The sequence below is a fragment of the Siphateles boraxobius genome, unplaced genomic scaffold (genome assembly GCF_051911475.1).
Source record: "Siphateles boraxobius isolate OS27281-9 unplaced genomic scaffold, OSU_SipBor_1 25, whole genome shotgun sequence".
Lineage (NCBI taxonomy): Eukaryota > Metazoa > Chordata > Actinopteri > Cypriniformes > Leuciscidae > Siphateles > Siphateles boraxobius.
In genome coordinates, this window is record NW_027508866.1 from 9,507,163 (window position 1) to 9,524,810 (window position 17,648).

A 17,648-nucleotide genomic window follows, 5' to 3' on the forward strand; every position below is an offset into this window, starting at 1 on the left:
AGCACAGTGAGACCATGCTTAGAGAAATAAAAGACTCTGGGAGAGTAAGTGTATAAGCTAGGAGGTAACTCTATGAAGGAGAGTGTTTCAAGTACCAGGCCATTTGAGAGTCCAGTATTGGGACAGTTGAAATGCAGAAAGTCACCTTGCTCACTCTGTGATCCTTTAAATCACTGCTGTCTCGGCTCGAGACGGCTGACCTGAGGACAGCCTGAAGTGCATTAGCCAGAGAGACTGACAGATACATTAGTCAGCGAATTCTTCTCAGATGTGCTAAAGCTCCATCAAATAAGCTTCATGGCTTTATTTTGTCTGTCAGAGCAGTTGTAAACCTTTAGCTGTTTGTTTGTTTTTTTCAATGTCTGTGCCATCAATAAATATCTGCATTTTAATTTATCATATGCTAACAACATGAAGGCTCTTCCAAAAGCCAGGCTGCCTACTATAGCTTTTTTGGTCAAATTTGAATTATTGCTATAGGTTTTATCAAAAATCAATCCCAAAATGGATGATGATGAGAAATATTACAGTAATTTTGTCATTTTGATTATAAATAAGATGCCTGCATTCCATTCAGCACATTTTAAAACTGCTAATTATTTGATTGCCATTTGATTACCATTATGCCAATATTTAATTTTCTATGGATTTTTATGTTTGGATTTGCATATATTAAAGTATAGGTTGATAGTTAGAGACTGTTGAATGATTGATCGAGATATAGATAGATGGATGGACCTTCTATATTGATAGACTGTCAGATGATTAATAGAGAGATAGCCGGATAGACTGACACAGATAGATAGATAGATAGATAGATAGATAGATAGATAGATAGATAGATAGATAGATAGATAGATAGATAGATAGATAGATAGATAGATAGATAGATAGATAGATAGATGGTAAGGCAGCTCACTAGGTTATGGAAAAGTATTTGTTAGTATTGATGCGATTATGTGCCTATATTTCCACAGAGTACATGTTTACAATATATTCTGCCTCATATGTAATATGCCGTAATGAATGGAATTATGGTGCTACCATATTAGGGGAAGAATGTGTATCAAATGCGTCTACATTGATAGTTTCAATATTAATTTAAAAGCTGATCCCACTTTCAAAACAAACAGCTGTGAAATTATATTTCAACACATTATGAGTAATGAGGTAATGGATCTTGCTGTCAGGACTTCATAATTCCTTCAGGACTCAGAATTTTACATTTCACACAGAACATTTTATTTCTCTCTATCTTTAGAGAGAAAGCGATAGAGGGAAATAAAATGACAAAGTAATTACTACTATAGAAAATCTAATACATCTTATTATTAAAAGTGTGGTTCCTATGAGACAAATTGCTATCTGTCAACATATTATTTCATCTGTCCTACATATGCTACAATATACAAGCCAGGGGTTCTCAACAGCTGGGTCATGACCCCAAAATAAGCTGTAGGTCTGTTCTGATGGGGTCACATAGAGTTGGGATAAGTATACATGTGATGTGCAGACCACAATGTGTTTTGTGCTGTATATTATTGGCCTTAAGAGCGTGAAACCATCAAAATTCAAGATGCCAACATTGTCCTATTAAGCCTTAAATGATATTGCTAGACTTCTGCAGCTCTTGGTAATATTATTTGTAATTATGTCAATGTTTGATTTTCAGTACATTTTTGTTTACTTTTTTACAATATGATAAAAAAAAATTGGTTCATGCGATGTACAGTGTAAAAGTTGTGAACCACTTATATAGACCACACACTCAGCCACACTTATGTACACACTGATATTATTCATGCTTTCCCTGTCTCTAATAATAATTATAGCTATTCTTACTGTTATGTGTCTGTAGATATGATTGTATCTCATTGCTAGTCTCAGAGCAAATTTTACCCTTCCATTATAATACAAAAATGACTGGGATGTTTGATATATGAATATCTTTTCTTAATATCTTTTTAGGGAGTGTCTGAAAACTGGATGAGATATTGTGCATTGGAGATGGATTGCAGTTCATTTCCCTTCCAGTTCTGTATCTGGGAAACAGATGAAAGAGTTGGAGAATCTGGAATGATTGATGGGATTTCAGCGTTTGTGTGGCCTCAAACAGTACCTGAGAACTGATCTGAAAACAGGTTTCTCCCCTTTTTTTCTTTCTTAATCATAAAAGCTAATCCTTAATCAACATGCTTTCCTCGTATACTTGAAAGTAAAGTATACAGAAGTCTGTCTTACATGAAACTTCCTCAACCGCAGAGATTCCTTGTGCTGCTCCATCACAGAGGCTCAGCTCTGGATGACAAGGAAGTGTGCTGAATTTTGATGAATGTTTAATTTCTGTTATACAAGTTGATGGGTACTGTGCTTGCGCTCTCGGGAGGCTTATACGGTATTAATCATTTTCATGGTAAATGATTCCGCGTCTCTGCTGAGAGAAAGGGGATGGATGAGGCAACATTTCTGACACGTATTTGCACCAGACTTTGCCATGATAATCAGCTGGGGACGTATTATAGAGGCCGTATATTATATCAACGTCCACATAAAATTCTGAATGATAGAGGTAGGGTGATTACAATTGAGATTCAGGACGCAGAATGAACGTGGTGGTACAGCCGGTTGCTTGACAAAAATGGAAGGTGATTATATTTTGCTGTCAAAATTGGCTGTTTTATTAAGATATTACGAATGACCTTTTAGAGGCAAAACAGAGTTCAATATTCAACAAATTGAGCTCCGAGAATTCATCTTACCCTGGTGAGTTAGTCATTGCAAAAGGGCAAAAGAATTAAATCTGAGCACATACTCTATATCTCACTTATTATAACAGGTTTTGTATGCAAACCACCATAAATATTGAAAACAGGATCCATGGGAACCGATGATCTGACAGCATTGAGAAGCTACATTTATGTGTGTGTGTGTATATATATATATATGCACACACATCTGAAGTCAATCTTTTTTTTATGTCAGAAAATATTATGAAGTAAGTCATAAGAGAGACTGATGTCATTTAATGTTGATGTTATCAGTGAATATATGAATTCAGAATGATTGATTGTTTCCCCTTGAGGTTGTTTGAATTTTTTCCTTCAAATAAGTCAGGTTGGAAAGAATATATCAGAAACATAAAAAAAGACCTTGTGCATGGTTGCATAACTGTATATATAATAGTATTTTTATATATATGATCTGCTTATATAGTTCTGTTCTTTATCATTACTTTTGTGATTTATTATACTACTATATTTTAGATGTTGTTCAGCAATAATTAGATTTATTCTTAGACATGGCACGAGGCTGCCCCCTGGTGCTCGTTTGAATGAGTTACAACCACAATGCAAGTGTAGCTGGTTGATTACATTATGTACAGCAGCAATGGCAGTTGGCATCTCAGAGCATCTTTGATCACCATTTTTTATTATAATGCTTAAATAAATTGCATTATACATACACAACTGGCGTATTAATAATCATCAGTTATAAAATAATTCATTATTGAGGATGAATTTCAGATTTTTGGATTGTATGACATACAAATCTGTTTTCTATGGCATTTTAGTGGCATGTCCAGAGGTCCATTCTTCACAACTCGCTTAATACATATGAAATGATTTGATAGATGCCAGATCTTTTAATCGAGATAATTGATCTTTGGCTGATTTGGTTCTTGAAACCTATTTGTGGATTTGATTAAAATATCTGGACTAAGTTGTCTGATATTACTGCGGGATCTTGTGTTCATTGGAAACGACAGATGTATCGAACCTCGAAACCATGATAAGCAATTATCGATTGGCAGGCGTCAAGACAGCAACATAATGACATCATATAATTGAAAGTAACAGCCAAGCAGACAGCACTTCATTTGATTTTACACATGAAGCATGTAAAAGCCACGTACTAAGAACGGGCCCCAGGATCTAGTTAATATTGTTGTACATGAAATTTAATTTTACTTAAATGTTGCTATGATCAGCATGATTCAAAGGCATCTAAAACAGCTAACCATACTGCTTTCTTTTTTTAGCTACATATTATCTATAAGGCATTGCAGCTTTACTAGAACACTCAGTTCTTTATCAGTGTGAAGGACACGATGACTCAAGCGCAAACATAAAATCACTTTGATTCCCTGTCTTTTACCCTGAGGAATATGACTCATAGGCTTTCATTTATACAGGAAAAATGGGAAAAGCTGCTCCCAATGTGTTTAGACACCCAAGAAGTACCAAATTGTATTCATAGGGGTATTGACATAACATCTCGATATAATAATAATAATTAATTACATTTATATATCGCTTTTCTGGGTACTCAAAGCGTTTTACATGGAAGGAGGAATCTCCTCAACCACCACCAATGTGCAGCATCACCTGGATGATGCGACGGCAGCCATATTGCGCCAGAACGCCCAACACACACCAGCTTTACTGGTGGAGAGGAGACAGTGATGAAGCCAATCAGAGTATATATATATATATATATATATATATATATGTGTGTGTGTGTGTTTGTGTGTGGGGATGATTAGGAGGCCATGATGGACAAAGGCCAAGGGGCAAATTTGGCCAGGATGCCGGGGTTAAACCCCTATTCTTTTTTTAAGGACATCCTGGGATTTTTAATTACCACAGAGAGTCAGCACCTCGGTTTAACGTCTCATCCGAAGGACGGTGCTTTTTGACAGTATAGTGTCCCCGTTGCTATACTGGGGTGTTAGGACCCACACAGACCACAGGGTGATCGCCCCCTGCTGGCCTCACTAACACCTCTTCCAGCAGCAACCTGGTTTTCTCAGGAGGTCTCCCATCCAGGTACTGACCAGGCTCAACCCTGCTTAGCTTCAGTGGGCGACCAGTCTTGGGCTACAGGGTGATATGACATTCTGCTAGACTTCATTTGATCCTATCTATACAGCATTTTTATAGTTCTAATTCTTGAGAAGTGATTAAACATGGTGTTCTATGACCTGTTATATTTGTACTTTACAAATATCACAGAAAAATCAACAAAAATTCTCACAAAGTAGGAGAATTTAAATGAAATTCCAGGTTGTCGGCATTTACAATTGAGAATGCCTTTTTAAATTCAAATTAAAATCTCGGTTTTGAACTTGATTTATGGTATCAAACAGGATGTAAAATCACAATTAAAGTTTGAATGTGAGAAAATACAATTGAAATTAAATAAAATTCAAGCAGAGTATAGTCCAGGGGTCAGAAAGTAGAAGTCCTGCCATATGTTTATTCCACCCATGAACTCAGCCAGCTGATTTCACTAATTAGTTCTGTCCCCTGGCTGAAACACTGCTAATTAGCAAATCAAGGTGATTGGAACAAAATACTAAGGAGGTCTTTTACCTTCTGAACCTGGACTTTAAACCTCTGAATTCAAGTAAATTAATATACTGTGGTATCGAGCCCCTAAAGCAGGGGTGTCCAAACTCGGTCCTGGAGGGCCACTGTCCTGCAGAGTTTAGTTCCAACTTGCCTCAACACACCTGCTTGTAAGTTTTTAGCATGTCTAATGATCTTCAACAGCTAATCAAGACCTTGATTAGCTGTTTCAGGTGTGTTTAATTGGGGTTGGAGCTAAAGTCTGCAGGACAGTGGCCCTCCAGGACCGAGTTTGGACACCCCTGCCCTAAAGGGATATACAGACAAAATATACAGACTCTCACGTGCACGAGAAACGTATCTCGTGTATGGCAAGCCTAGAGGGTCAGAATTACGCTATAGATTAATCGCGTCTACAGCCAAACGCCGTTTTAAACCGTATTTGTGCCGCAAAATATGCCGTTGTAATTACAAACGCCGTAAAAAACGCGCAGAATACATCAATGACACCGTATTCTACGGATTTTTAGTGTGCATGAAAAGCATCTCTTTTTACGCGTTCATCTCGCCATATGATGGCGTAAAAATCGCCGTTTTGGTTACACAGAGCGCGCGTTATTTTACGGACTTTTGCTTATAGTATAATGAGCCACGCCCACTGATTTCCACAGCCAGTAAGTTTGAACTGTTCTCTCCCAATCAATGATGAACTGAGTCAGACCAGACCAATTCAGCACAGATCATTTTAGCCAAGGAGTGCCTATGAATTGATAAGGTATATGGGGTTAGAATTGTTGCATTAATCCACAAATAAATGTAAAGTAAAAAATTCACAAATATGTAAAGTGAGATTTGCAAATAAAAAAATATTTACAAATGTTTTATTATTTTACAAACACAGTTCTGCCTGGCATTTATTTGTGAACCACTTTCTGTGCATTTGTAAATCGCTGCACACATGTGTGAATAGCTTCTGCATTTGTAAATCCCCTCACGCATCTGTGGATTTTGAAACACTTCTAGCGTCGACGTTTGAAGGTAAAAGAGTAGCAAAACTCGAGAGCACGTATGTGAATTTGAGAACTTGTACAATAAATATTCGTACTTGTGCGCGGAAATTTACATTCACAGCTCCAATGTGAAAACCTGTAAAATAAAAATCTGAAGTTGAATGTTGAAATTAGCACTCGCAGACAATAGTAGGTTATACATACTTTTATGTACATAGTATGCATTATTAGTATGGTGTTTACTGAGTTTTTATACTAAAATTATGCTAAATTCAAAAATTTAAATTATACTAATTATACTATACGAAAATTTTGAGTAGTTATTGTCTGATAAAACATTAAAAACTGTCCGTGGAGGTTGAGTCGTCCTCGTCCTGCAGCCAGCCCCCACCGACTGCTCATTGGCAGCAGCATCTTTTTTGAAGTTCTACAAAGATACCGTAGGTGTGAATTTAGATATGATTGATAAGCTAATTTTCATTCATTCGTTTCGTTGACATGGCATGACATAGATGAAGAGAGCGCAAGTTGCCAGTCGTAAAGGAGTGATTGATTTGTCAAATTCACTGTGAGCAAAAAAATACTTCGGCAAAGAACAATGGCATTAGAGTTCATGATTTTAATGTTGTTTTTTTTGAGGCAAACTGATCTTTGAATAAAAAAATGTTTGGTTCAGGATTGAAATTCATTATCTTTTATTATAGGCTATGATGACATCACCACAGACTACATATTAGACTACTACAGCCATTTAATGTTCGCTTGCAGCGCAAAATGAAGCTTCTTCTGGCCATCTTAAAGCGACCTGGATTCTTTTTCTTGTTTATAGCGATAATACCTCCTTACGAGCATAAGAATTGGATTACCACAAATGATCTGTTCTGAATTGGTCTGGTCTGACTCAGTTCATCATTGATTGGGAGAGAACAGTTCAAACTTACTGACTGTGGAATTCAGTGGGCGTGGCTCATTATACTATAAGCAAAACGGCGTAAAATAATGTGCGCTCTGTGCAACCAAAACGGCGTTTTTTACGCCGTCATATGGTGAGAAGTGGCGCGTTTCATGCACACGTTTGTAATTACAACTGCGTATTTTGCGGCACAAATACAGTTTACTTTAAAACGCCGTATTTGATGCCGTTTGGCTGTAGATGTGATTCTATAGCGTATTTCTATCCCTCTTGGCTTGCCATACACGAGATACGTTTCTCGTGAGCACGTGATATCTGTATATTTTTATTTTTGCAAAGGTCCCTATACCCTCATTTCACGCAGCCATTATTTTGAAATCGAAAGCGAGGCTCCGGTGGGAAGAACCCCGGAAGTAAAGATAAACAACAATGCCTTGGACTACCAACCTGAAGTTGCTGCTAGGATTTACACTATTGTGTAAATTTAAACATCTATTAATGTTAATATCCAATATAGGATATGTAGATATAGTTCGTTCCTGCTTATTTTTTTACTTTCTGAAAAAAATTATTATAAATGAATTTTACTGTATATAGTCTAAAGTATGAAAGAAATGTATGTACATTTTAGAATAAAAAATTTCTACATCAAACACAACAATACGCCATCGCACTCGCACCTCTCCTAGGATTAAAGGCGACACTTCCGTTTTTCTTCCCACCGGAGCCTCGCTTTCGATCTCAAAATAACGGCTGCGTGAAATAAGCGTATAGGGGCTCTGTATTACGATGATTTATCACAGCATGATTTTTTTGGCCAAAATGAGCTGTTATTACAAGTTTTTAATTTGAAAAGAAAAGTTTGTCAAAAAAAAAAAGTTTAAAATGAAGTTTAAAGGTTTATAGGCCTAGATAGAAATAGCCACTTCTTTAATTCTGAATTTTGCACAACCCTATTAAACTGCACAAAAAGAAGGGGGAAAAAAAGCTTTTTGTTCTTGTTCCTGCTCGTTGTCAACTACTCAGAGACACTTAGATCATCCTAGACATTCTAACTGACTCAAGGCTAGCCATAAAACTGTCTGAAAAGAGCAGTTTTGGTGTCTGGTGTTATTGAAGTTTTTGGCCAGGTAGTTAAATGATTCTCTAACGTACACAGAGCCATCACAAGGCTAAGTGGATGAGACAGAAGCGGTGCCTGAACTCACAGGGTGTGCAACACTCCTGTTAGACCATTTAGTGATGTGTGTGTGCATGTACAGAGAGAGAGAGAGAGAGAGAGAGAGAGAGAGAGAGAGAGAGAGAGAGAGAGAGAGAGAGAGAGAGAGAGAGAGAGAGAGAGAGAGAGAGAGAGAGAGTAAGAGAAGGCTTGAAAGTTTTTGTTTGACTGATATCATGCTGAGACCATCTCTCTCCTGCAGCAGGGGGCCTTTGCTTGGAGAGCGAGCAAGAGAAAACAACAAAGAGGAAAAGGAAGAACGAGCGAAGAGGTGGCAGAGCTATCATGCTTCACAATAATGTTACATTGCCAAATCTGGCTTCTCAACAAACACAAAGACTCCCCTCAGGGATGCTGGTAATAATACCCTTCAAAAAGATCCTCAATAATTCCCAGATTGCACCAGTATTTATCACTGAGCTGGTAGAAAGAGGAAAATTCCTTGTGATCAAGTAATGATCATAATAATAATAAGTAATTTAACATACACGTAGTCGTAGATAACACAAATGATGCGTTAGGGGCTGCGTTTACAGATTTATTAAACTCCTTTGGGGTCAAGCAAAACTTCAGTGGTCCCACTCATCGTCTAAATCATACACTAGATTTAATTATATCATATGGAACCAATCCAACCGATATAGATATTATACCGCAAAGTGATGATGTCACTGATCATTACATGGTAACTTGCATAATACGTACTGCTGAAATTTGTCATGTTGTGCCACGTTATCGACCAGGCAGAACAATCCTTCCAACCACTATGGATAGATTCTCAAATAGCTTACCTGATCTATCTCAGCTGCTCAGTGCACCCAAACAAACAGATGAACTAGAGGAAATGACTAGCAGTTTGAGCACCATTTTCTCTAGTACATTAGAAATTGTTGCACCAATTAGATTAAAAAAGGTTAGAGAGAAAACTAAAGCACCTTGGTACAACAGTGCTACGCATGTTATCAAGAGAGAAACTCGTAACTTAGAGCGTAAATGGAAACAAACTAATTTAGAGGTCTTTAGAATCGCGTGGAAAGACAGTATGTCACGTTATAAAAAGGCTCTAAAAGCAGCCAGGGCTGAGCATCTCCGCAAACTAATAGAAAATAACCAAAATAATCCAAGGTTCTTATTTAACACCGTGGCTAGACTAACAAATAAACAGACATCACCAGAGCAAAATATTCCGTTACAGTATAGTAGTAATGATTTTATGAACTACTTTAATGAGAAAATAGAAAGCATCCGTAACACAATTGTAAATGTACAATTTTATGGTGTCTTATGATTCAACCTCAATTATCGCCCCTCAAGAACAACTACACCGCTTTACAACTATAGGACAGGAAGAGCTAAATAAACTTATCATTGCATCTAAACCAACAACATGTTTATTAGATCCAATACCCACTAAACTACTGAAAGAAGTGTTACCTGTAGTGGAAGAGCCTCTTCTCAATATTATTAACTCGTCTTTATCTTTAGGTCTTGTTCCAAGAATATTCAAGCTGGCAGTAATAAAACCTCTCATTAAGAAACCGCAATTAGATCCAAATAACCTAGCAAATTACAGACTTAGCACTGCATTCGACACTATAGATCATAAAATACTCTTGGATCGACTACAAAACTACACTGGTGTTCAGGGACAGGCATTAAGCTGGTTTAGATCGTACGTATCAGACCGTTATCATTTTGTCTGTTTAAATGGGGAAAAATCGAAGATAACGTCAGTAGACTATGGAGTGCCGCAAGGATCGGTGTTAGGCCCTCTGCTATTCTCAACATATATGCTGCCACTTGGTAATATTATAAGAAAACATGGAATTCATTTCCACTGTTATGCTGATGACACTCAATTATATATTTCATCACGACCAGATGAAAACACTAACTCATCTAATTTGACAGAGTGTCTCAAAGATATAAAATACTGGATGACGTGTAATTTCCTGCTATTAAATTCATATAAAACGGAGATATTACTTATTGGTCCAAAAAACTACCCACAAAACCTCGTACAATACAACTTTAATTTAGAAGGATGTCCTGTTACTTTATCCACTACAGTAAAAGACCTGGGTGTTATACTAGACCACAACTTGTCTTTCGAAAATCATATATCATATGTTACAAAAACAGCCTTTTTCCACCTTAGAAATATTGCTAAGCTACGTAACATGCTATCTGTTTCTGATGCAGAAAAGTTAGTTCATGCATTCATGACCTCGAGAATAGATTATATTGTAATGCTTTATTAGCTGGCTGTCCTGCATCCTCATTAAACAAGCTACAGTTAGTGCAAAATGCAGCTGCTAGAGTTCTTACTAGGTCAAGAAAATATGATCATATAACCAATTTTATCATCTCTACACTGATTACCTATTAAGTTCCGTATCAATTACAAAGTACTACTACTGACCTATAAAGCCCTAAATGATTTAGCTCCTGTGTATTTAATGAACCTTCTATCGCACTACAATCCATCGCGTTCTTTAAGATCACTAAATTCGAGGCTTCTGGTCATTCCTAGGATATGAGCTCCACTAAAGGAGGGAGGGCGTTCTCGCATTTAGCTCCTAAACTCTGGAATAGCCTTCCTGATATTGTTCGAGGTTCAGACTCGCTGTCCCAGTTTAAAACTATTAAAGACGCATCTCTTTAGCCAAGCATTTACATAATGCTTACCTTTTATACCACTGTTGAATCAGATCGAATGCATTAATTTTATGAACAGCAGCTATGCTAATTATTTCCCATTTGCTTTTCTGCTGTTATCTCGAGACGCTAGTTCGTCAGCTCCAGTTTGTATCGAGTCTCTCGGAGACTTCAAAGTTCCCAACACCTTGGATGAGATGCCTAAACGCCTGTGAAGAGACGACTTGACGCCTGTGAAGAGACGACTCAACACCGGCGATATGTTATGCCCTAAATTAATACATGATTAACTAACTGTATTTTTTTCAATGTACTTTTCTGAAATGCGCTTTCTGTAAAGCTGCTTTTCACAATATGTATTGTGAAAAGCGCTATACAAATAAATTTGAATTGAATTGAATTGAATCGAATCAAGTCAAAACATCTCTACATACGTATATCATTTTTACTTGGCGTTGGTGAGTTACTGGATAATATTACAGCAAGAATAGGGTCATATTCTTGAAACATCTCATATAATCGCAGGCCAAAAGCTAAGAAGCTCAGCTTCCTTTCTACTCATCTCATTAGATTCATTTCCAGTGTGTGTGCAGTGCTGTAAAGACCATTAGACCGCACGGCTCCAGATCTACTAAAGATGAAAGCGGGAGGAACAAATCTTTAGTGATTAACTCGTACTCGTATTTCTTCCCAAACCGTTACTCCAACGCACCTGCTGCTGTATCTCACAATGAAACTCTCTGTCCCTTGCAGGTTTTACCCATTAATTCCAGATTAGCAGAGTGGACACGGTGGATTTTGCCAACTAGAAGCCGATGTATAATTTGGATACGGGACGCAAGGTGCCGTGGCTTCATTTAGAGGGAGATGCAGAGGGGTGAGAGGTCTTTCGGATACAGACGGTTGATCTAGAGGTAAGAAAGCTGACGGGTGAGAGGTCTAGATTTCCGGGAGCCTGTATGTCTAGGATGGATACGCATTAAAGAAACTGTCTATCAGTCTCTGGTCCGTCACCTACTGAACTGATTATTACAAGCATCATGGCTCTGATTTTTCAGGGTGCTAATAGCATTTTTAATAAGCCCTTGTCATTAATTTGATCTGACAGCCTAGACAAAAAATTAGGCTTCACCATAAAAATAACATTTCATGTTATGACCACTAGAGGCCAGTGTCTTCAAACGCTTATCTCAAAGCGTTTACTATATTTTTAAACTTTCCACAGAGATGGACAAATCCATAACACATTAGATAAGTCATGTGTATGTAACACATGTAAATCGGCTAAATTAATTTTACAGGCTTTTAGCAGCAGTCAGCTATATGAATTGGAGCAACCCAGAGAACAAAATCAGCTCTTAGGGGAGAGTATTAAAAGACTTTGGGACTGGCCCACTGGTTTCTTTCAATCCAAATTATATATATATATATATATATATATATATATATATGTGTGTGTGTGTGTGTGTGTGTGTGTGTGTGTGTGTGTGTGTGTGTGTGTGTGTGTGTGTGTGTGTGTGTGTGTGTGTGTGTGTGTGTGTGTGTGTGTGTGTATCAAAATTTCTTGCTGAGTGTGCATTTGTAGTTTCATTTGATTACTTGATTACCAAAAAAAGTCAAAGTTAGTGAAAGCACATTATACTGTTCAAAAGTTTGGGTCAATATGATTTTTTAGAGAGAAATCTATACTTTTATTCAGAAAATGAGGCATTACATTTATCAAAAAGTGACAGTAAAAACATTTATAATGTGACAAAAGATTTATTTTTCAAATTTGCTGTTCTTTTTAATTTTCTATTCAACAAAGAATTTTGAAAATTAGTGATTTTGAAAATTAGTAATTTTGAAAATCTAACACTGTAACAGGGACACATTCAAATAAAGTTACAAGTATTTTAAATTGCAATAATATTTCAGAATATTACCGTTTTTACTGTATTTTTGATCAAATAAATAAAGCCTTGGTGAGCATAAGAGACTTCTTTCAAGAACATTAAAAAAGTGTTCCCTCTAGTCGAAATGTGACCACTGGCATGATGATGATAATAATTTATATGAGAACAGTCGAGTAGAGCCTTTAGGTATACGTACCATGTATAATATATAAGCCCTGTACCTGCGTCTGCTCTGTATAAGCCTTAAATTTACCATTTCCTGCCACCAGAGGACACTAATTTTGTCAGTAAAGCAGGTGTTCTCATGAAACTCATGTTTAGCTTGAATGTTTTATTAGTTGAGTTTTTAATTTGTTTTCGTTCAGCATACAGACTAATTATTCTGTAAAGAATGAGGATTTAAAAAGTCATATTCTAGTTTTTTTTCAGTCAGGTTTCTGTTACTGTTCTTGATAGAAACAAACAGAGTAATTTGAGATGTCTGTTTTAGGTCAGGGCACCCAGAGGACTGCGCTCCATTCCACACAACGGATCCGTTATGCTAAGTTAAACATCTGCGGAAGAATGCATTCACACTATCTAATTGACACCAGTGATGCCAAATAGTTATATTTACAAACAACCACTTAAATCTAATAGAATTCATTTACATTTTTATGAGCTGTTCTATCTCGGCAACAGGCATCTGGGGAAAGCAGATGGGAAGAGAATTAAAGAGTGAATAGAGGTATTATGAGCGTCCACAGAGAGTGGGCCTGGGTTTATTTCTATCCCCCTCTCACAAGGACACTAGATGCTCCCGATAGCCCCGCGGTAATGGCTGAATCATATGGACGGAGGGGTTCACGCAAGTCACCAGCCGACAGAAGCCCTTAATGTAAAGGAGTGGGATCGGACACAAAGAGGGTGGATGGGGCGGTGTGGTCGGGGGCAGAGGTGCAGAGGAGGGAGTGATGCCCTTCTGAGTGCACTTAAGTGGTTAAAAGTGTAGGGAGGATGAACAGGCCTCTCCTTAAATGAAAAGACACAAGATGAGTATAGTTTGCTCCTCCCGTACCTTCCGCTAAGAAGAATCGCGTCTTGGCTATTGAAGTAATGCGCGTCCAACGGTACCCATATGGTCCGGACATTTATCCGAACAGATTGGCGCTTTCCGTAGCATTCGCCAACTGCTAATCCCCGCTTTCTTGAGTCTCACACAGAGCCCAAAGCCTGTTAATGGTAGTGTCATGTGCTGGACGGCCCACGCCAACGTCAGGCGAAATGATGGGCAGCTTGGCCCATCCCCACGTGATCGCCTCTCTCGTATTGATTCCCCTCCAATGTCTAATTCTATTAATCAGAGCAATTTCCCTGTGGGCAGTGGTTTATTTCACTCATCAAATGCCTGATGAAATCTTTAGACACCGCGAATTAGGGCCAATCACAACAAATAGCTGATAGTGTTAACCAGTCACAAGCTGCGCCGAGGCAGCGGTCCACTCTAATTTGAAAGCAAGTGAGGTGATAATGCGGTGTGTCATCCTTTTGTGGGCGCGCATTAATGCCGCTGCCTGAGATGGCAATTGACGGCAAATCGACTGTTTCCAAAGGCAGGAGATTGAGGAGAAGACGATGAAATTGGGTTGATGCTGAAAATAAAGAACATTGACTGGCAAACTGCAGAGCGACTGCCGACTTTAATCCATTATTGCGACTGATGGGGAGGGCTTAATGCATCCCTGTCTTACATTATATTTGCATGGAGCTCTGCTCTCAAACTGGAGATATACATGAGAGAGCCACTGCATTAAGTGACCGGCTGCGCCTAATTGATTTGCCAACAACTAGGCTGTACGTTATGAAAAATCTATAAACTTTTGACAAATTATTTGTGCAGAGACTAACTTCACACATGGCTTGTCAGATTTTCAAACAGAAATCTTACATTTAAGATTGTTTGGGTATCTGAGTGAGCACAGATAGGCCTACTTTTATAAAAAAAATTAAATGAGACAATAAGACTACAAATAGTACGTTGAATAATTATTTTCAATATTTAAATAATGTTAAAATACGTTTTTTAAAACACGTTTTTATGTTTTATTTTTTTAAAGTCCATTCCATCTTTCTCCACTGCCTCTATGTACTGTAACTACAATATTAATACAGAGCATCAAAATATGTGTAGTGAGCGAGCAAATTCATGAATATGAACCCTCATATTCCTCAAACAGGAGCATGGCATTGTTCTTTTGAATCTCACAAATCTCACAGTTTCGTTACTCCATTAAACTCTGTCTGTCTTGTGATTGCTAGGACTTAGATATCATATCCCCATTCCAAGATTCTCCTTTGCACAGGCCAGTTCCTTATTTGCCTACGAGGAGCGATGTAATATGCAATTGCTGATATACCCCCCCCCCCGAACAAACAACATGGGCAACCAAAAGCAATCTGACTGCATATCATTGTCTGCCGATATTGAGTGTTTCTAGACACATACCTGGTGATGGGCAGGCGTCAGAAATGATTAAGTATAGAATTGGAGAGATATGCAGAGGTCCTGGCCTTATTTGAACATACATACTTTTGCATTGATGCGCGAGGGAGGGGCTGACGTCGATGCTTTGGTATGCCACCATCTTGACGCTCCACACAGTTAGCAGAGAACAGCTGTTCATTTGAAGCTGCCTGCACCTTTTCTTGACCCCATTTTGTTCTGCGCGGGAGCCCAGACAGAGGAGGAATTAGTTGTATTACTGTCGCCCTGCCGCCGTGTGTGTTTCTGTGATTCCACTTGTATTCTCTCCATTACCGTGGCCCCTCTGTCTGATTAGGCACAACACACTCACTAACATGCCAAATCACTAGTGCGTAGCGCAGCCCAGAGCCCGGCCCTGGACATACACACTCGCACATCCGCTCACACACTTCCAAACCCTGCCACCTGTCAGAATCACATCCTGAATGAAAAATAGGCTGTTGATGTCCATTTATCTTTGATTTGCTTGCCTTTTTTCAGTTCTTAAGATCCAGAACTTGCTGGAAAATAATAGAAAATAAATCTCATGCATATAGATTAGAAATGGAGAGTTTGTCTTATAATGCAAGATGAGGACATTTGATTCCTGTTTTCTTTTCTGTTTGTTTCTGTATTTTGTCATTTATCTGTTTTATGTTAAATCATGAAAAATTACAAGGTGTTCCTGTAAAAAAAAAGAAAAAAAGAAATTGGTGACTTTCATCTCAACGCATGAATAAAATATCTCTCTACTGCCACTCTTTCTTCCATTGACTTGAAATTCAAAAGAGAGAAAATTCTAGCGAAATCACCTGCATTTCTTTTATAATATTAATTTAAACTAATCTTTGGCTGAGTCATATTGATTGTGTTCTGATTTAAAAGTACCTGAGGCAGGGTGTCTCTAATCCAGAGGCTCTTTTAAAAATCACCTGGTCAGACAAATGGGACCTTTTAAAGGAGTATAATGTGTTCTTAAATTATTTTATTGATGGGAAGTGGGATGGCCTCCACAGGTACCCATACAAATGTTTGGAGCACGCTGTGAAAGGGTCAATTTGTGCTCCATTTTCCATTTCTTCATTATCTGCCTTTAAAGCCGTGCTGAGCAGCTCAATAGGTCTGCAAGAAACTTCCACCCTCGTGCATTTACCACTGCCAACGTTTGCCTCCCTGTCGATTTTTAAACGCTTTAATCTGCAAATCATAATTTGTAGTAATTTGTGGTTGTCGGATATCACAGTTACATTTAGCTACGAGAATGTGATGTATATGAACTATATATTTTAAAAAAGCTACATAGCTACTGGAATATTCAGAACTGAAACGGGGTTTCTTGCATATAAAAAATCCTTTAACTGCAGCTTGGGCTCACTTGAAAGCCAATTTTGCTGTTGTTCATCCCTGATAGACCTATAATATTAGTATTACTGAGCAGTAAAGACGAGATTTCTTTATCTTTCTGTATGTGTCAATTTGCAATAAAGCCAAATAACAGGGTTACTTTTGCTCTGCCATGGGTTTATTAGCAGCGAGGCCTGGATGACCCTGACATGAATGGGCTGAATAGCATTTTCAAATGACAGGTTAAAATGCACTTCCACTTACATTTAAACTTCCATGTAGGCACTTCAATTTAATAATGCAGTCATCATTTGTAAATGACTCCTCTTTCAGAGTCCATTAAGAAGTTGTTTTCCCTCTATTGAACTGCGAGTCAATAGGTGTGTAATAAGGAAGTGCAGCGCATGCGACTCAGAGGATTGTGGGGGTGGGGGAGCTGATGATAGATTGCTCTATGAACAGGCTAATTAACGTCTGCTTGCCCAGACTCGTGGTAAAGTGGCACATTTGTGCTTTAGCAGCCGTCGTTTCGTGACTGACAGAGACTTGGGTTGTAGATTAGTGGAAAAATGGGCTCTTAATTAGCCGTTAACAGTAGGTGACGCTTACAAATGGGGAATAAGTTAGTCATCATCAGTGTTAGGCAATTCAGCAGTGAATTTATTTATTTTGCTTATTGTTAATTCTCTTATATAGAATGGTGGGAAGATGAAGCACTGACAATGGACACAACAATAACAATTGCTTTTCTTTTTACC

At 38.0% G+C, this 17,648-nt stretch overlaps 1 long non-coding RNA gene across 1 annotated transcript; it reads left to right on the forward strand.

The window, feature by feature from the left end:
• The first annotated feature begins 8,725 nt into the window (after positions 1 to 8,725).
• On the forward strand, positions 8,726 to 14,931 carry LOC143749523 (uncharacterized). The gene is made up of 3 exons (XR_013207010.1): positions 8,726 to 8,847; positions 11,902 to 12,062; positions 13,534 to 14,931. It is a non-coding gene; the product is annotated as an uncharacterized LOC143749523 (long non-coding RNA).
• Positions 14,932 to 17,648: the final 2,717 nt, after the last annotated feature.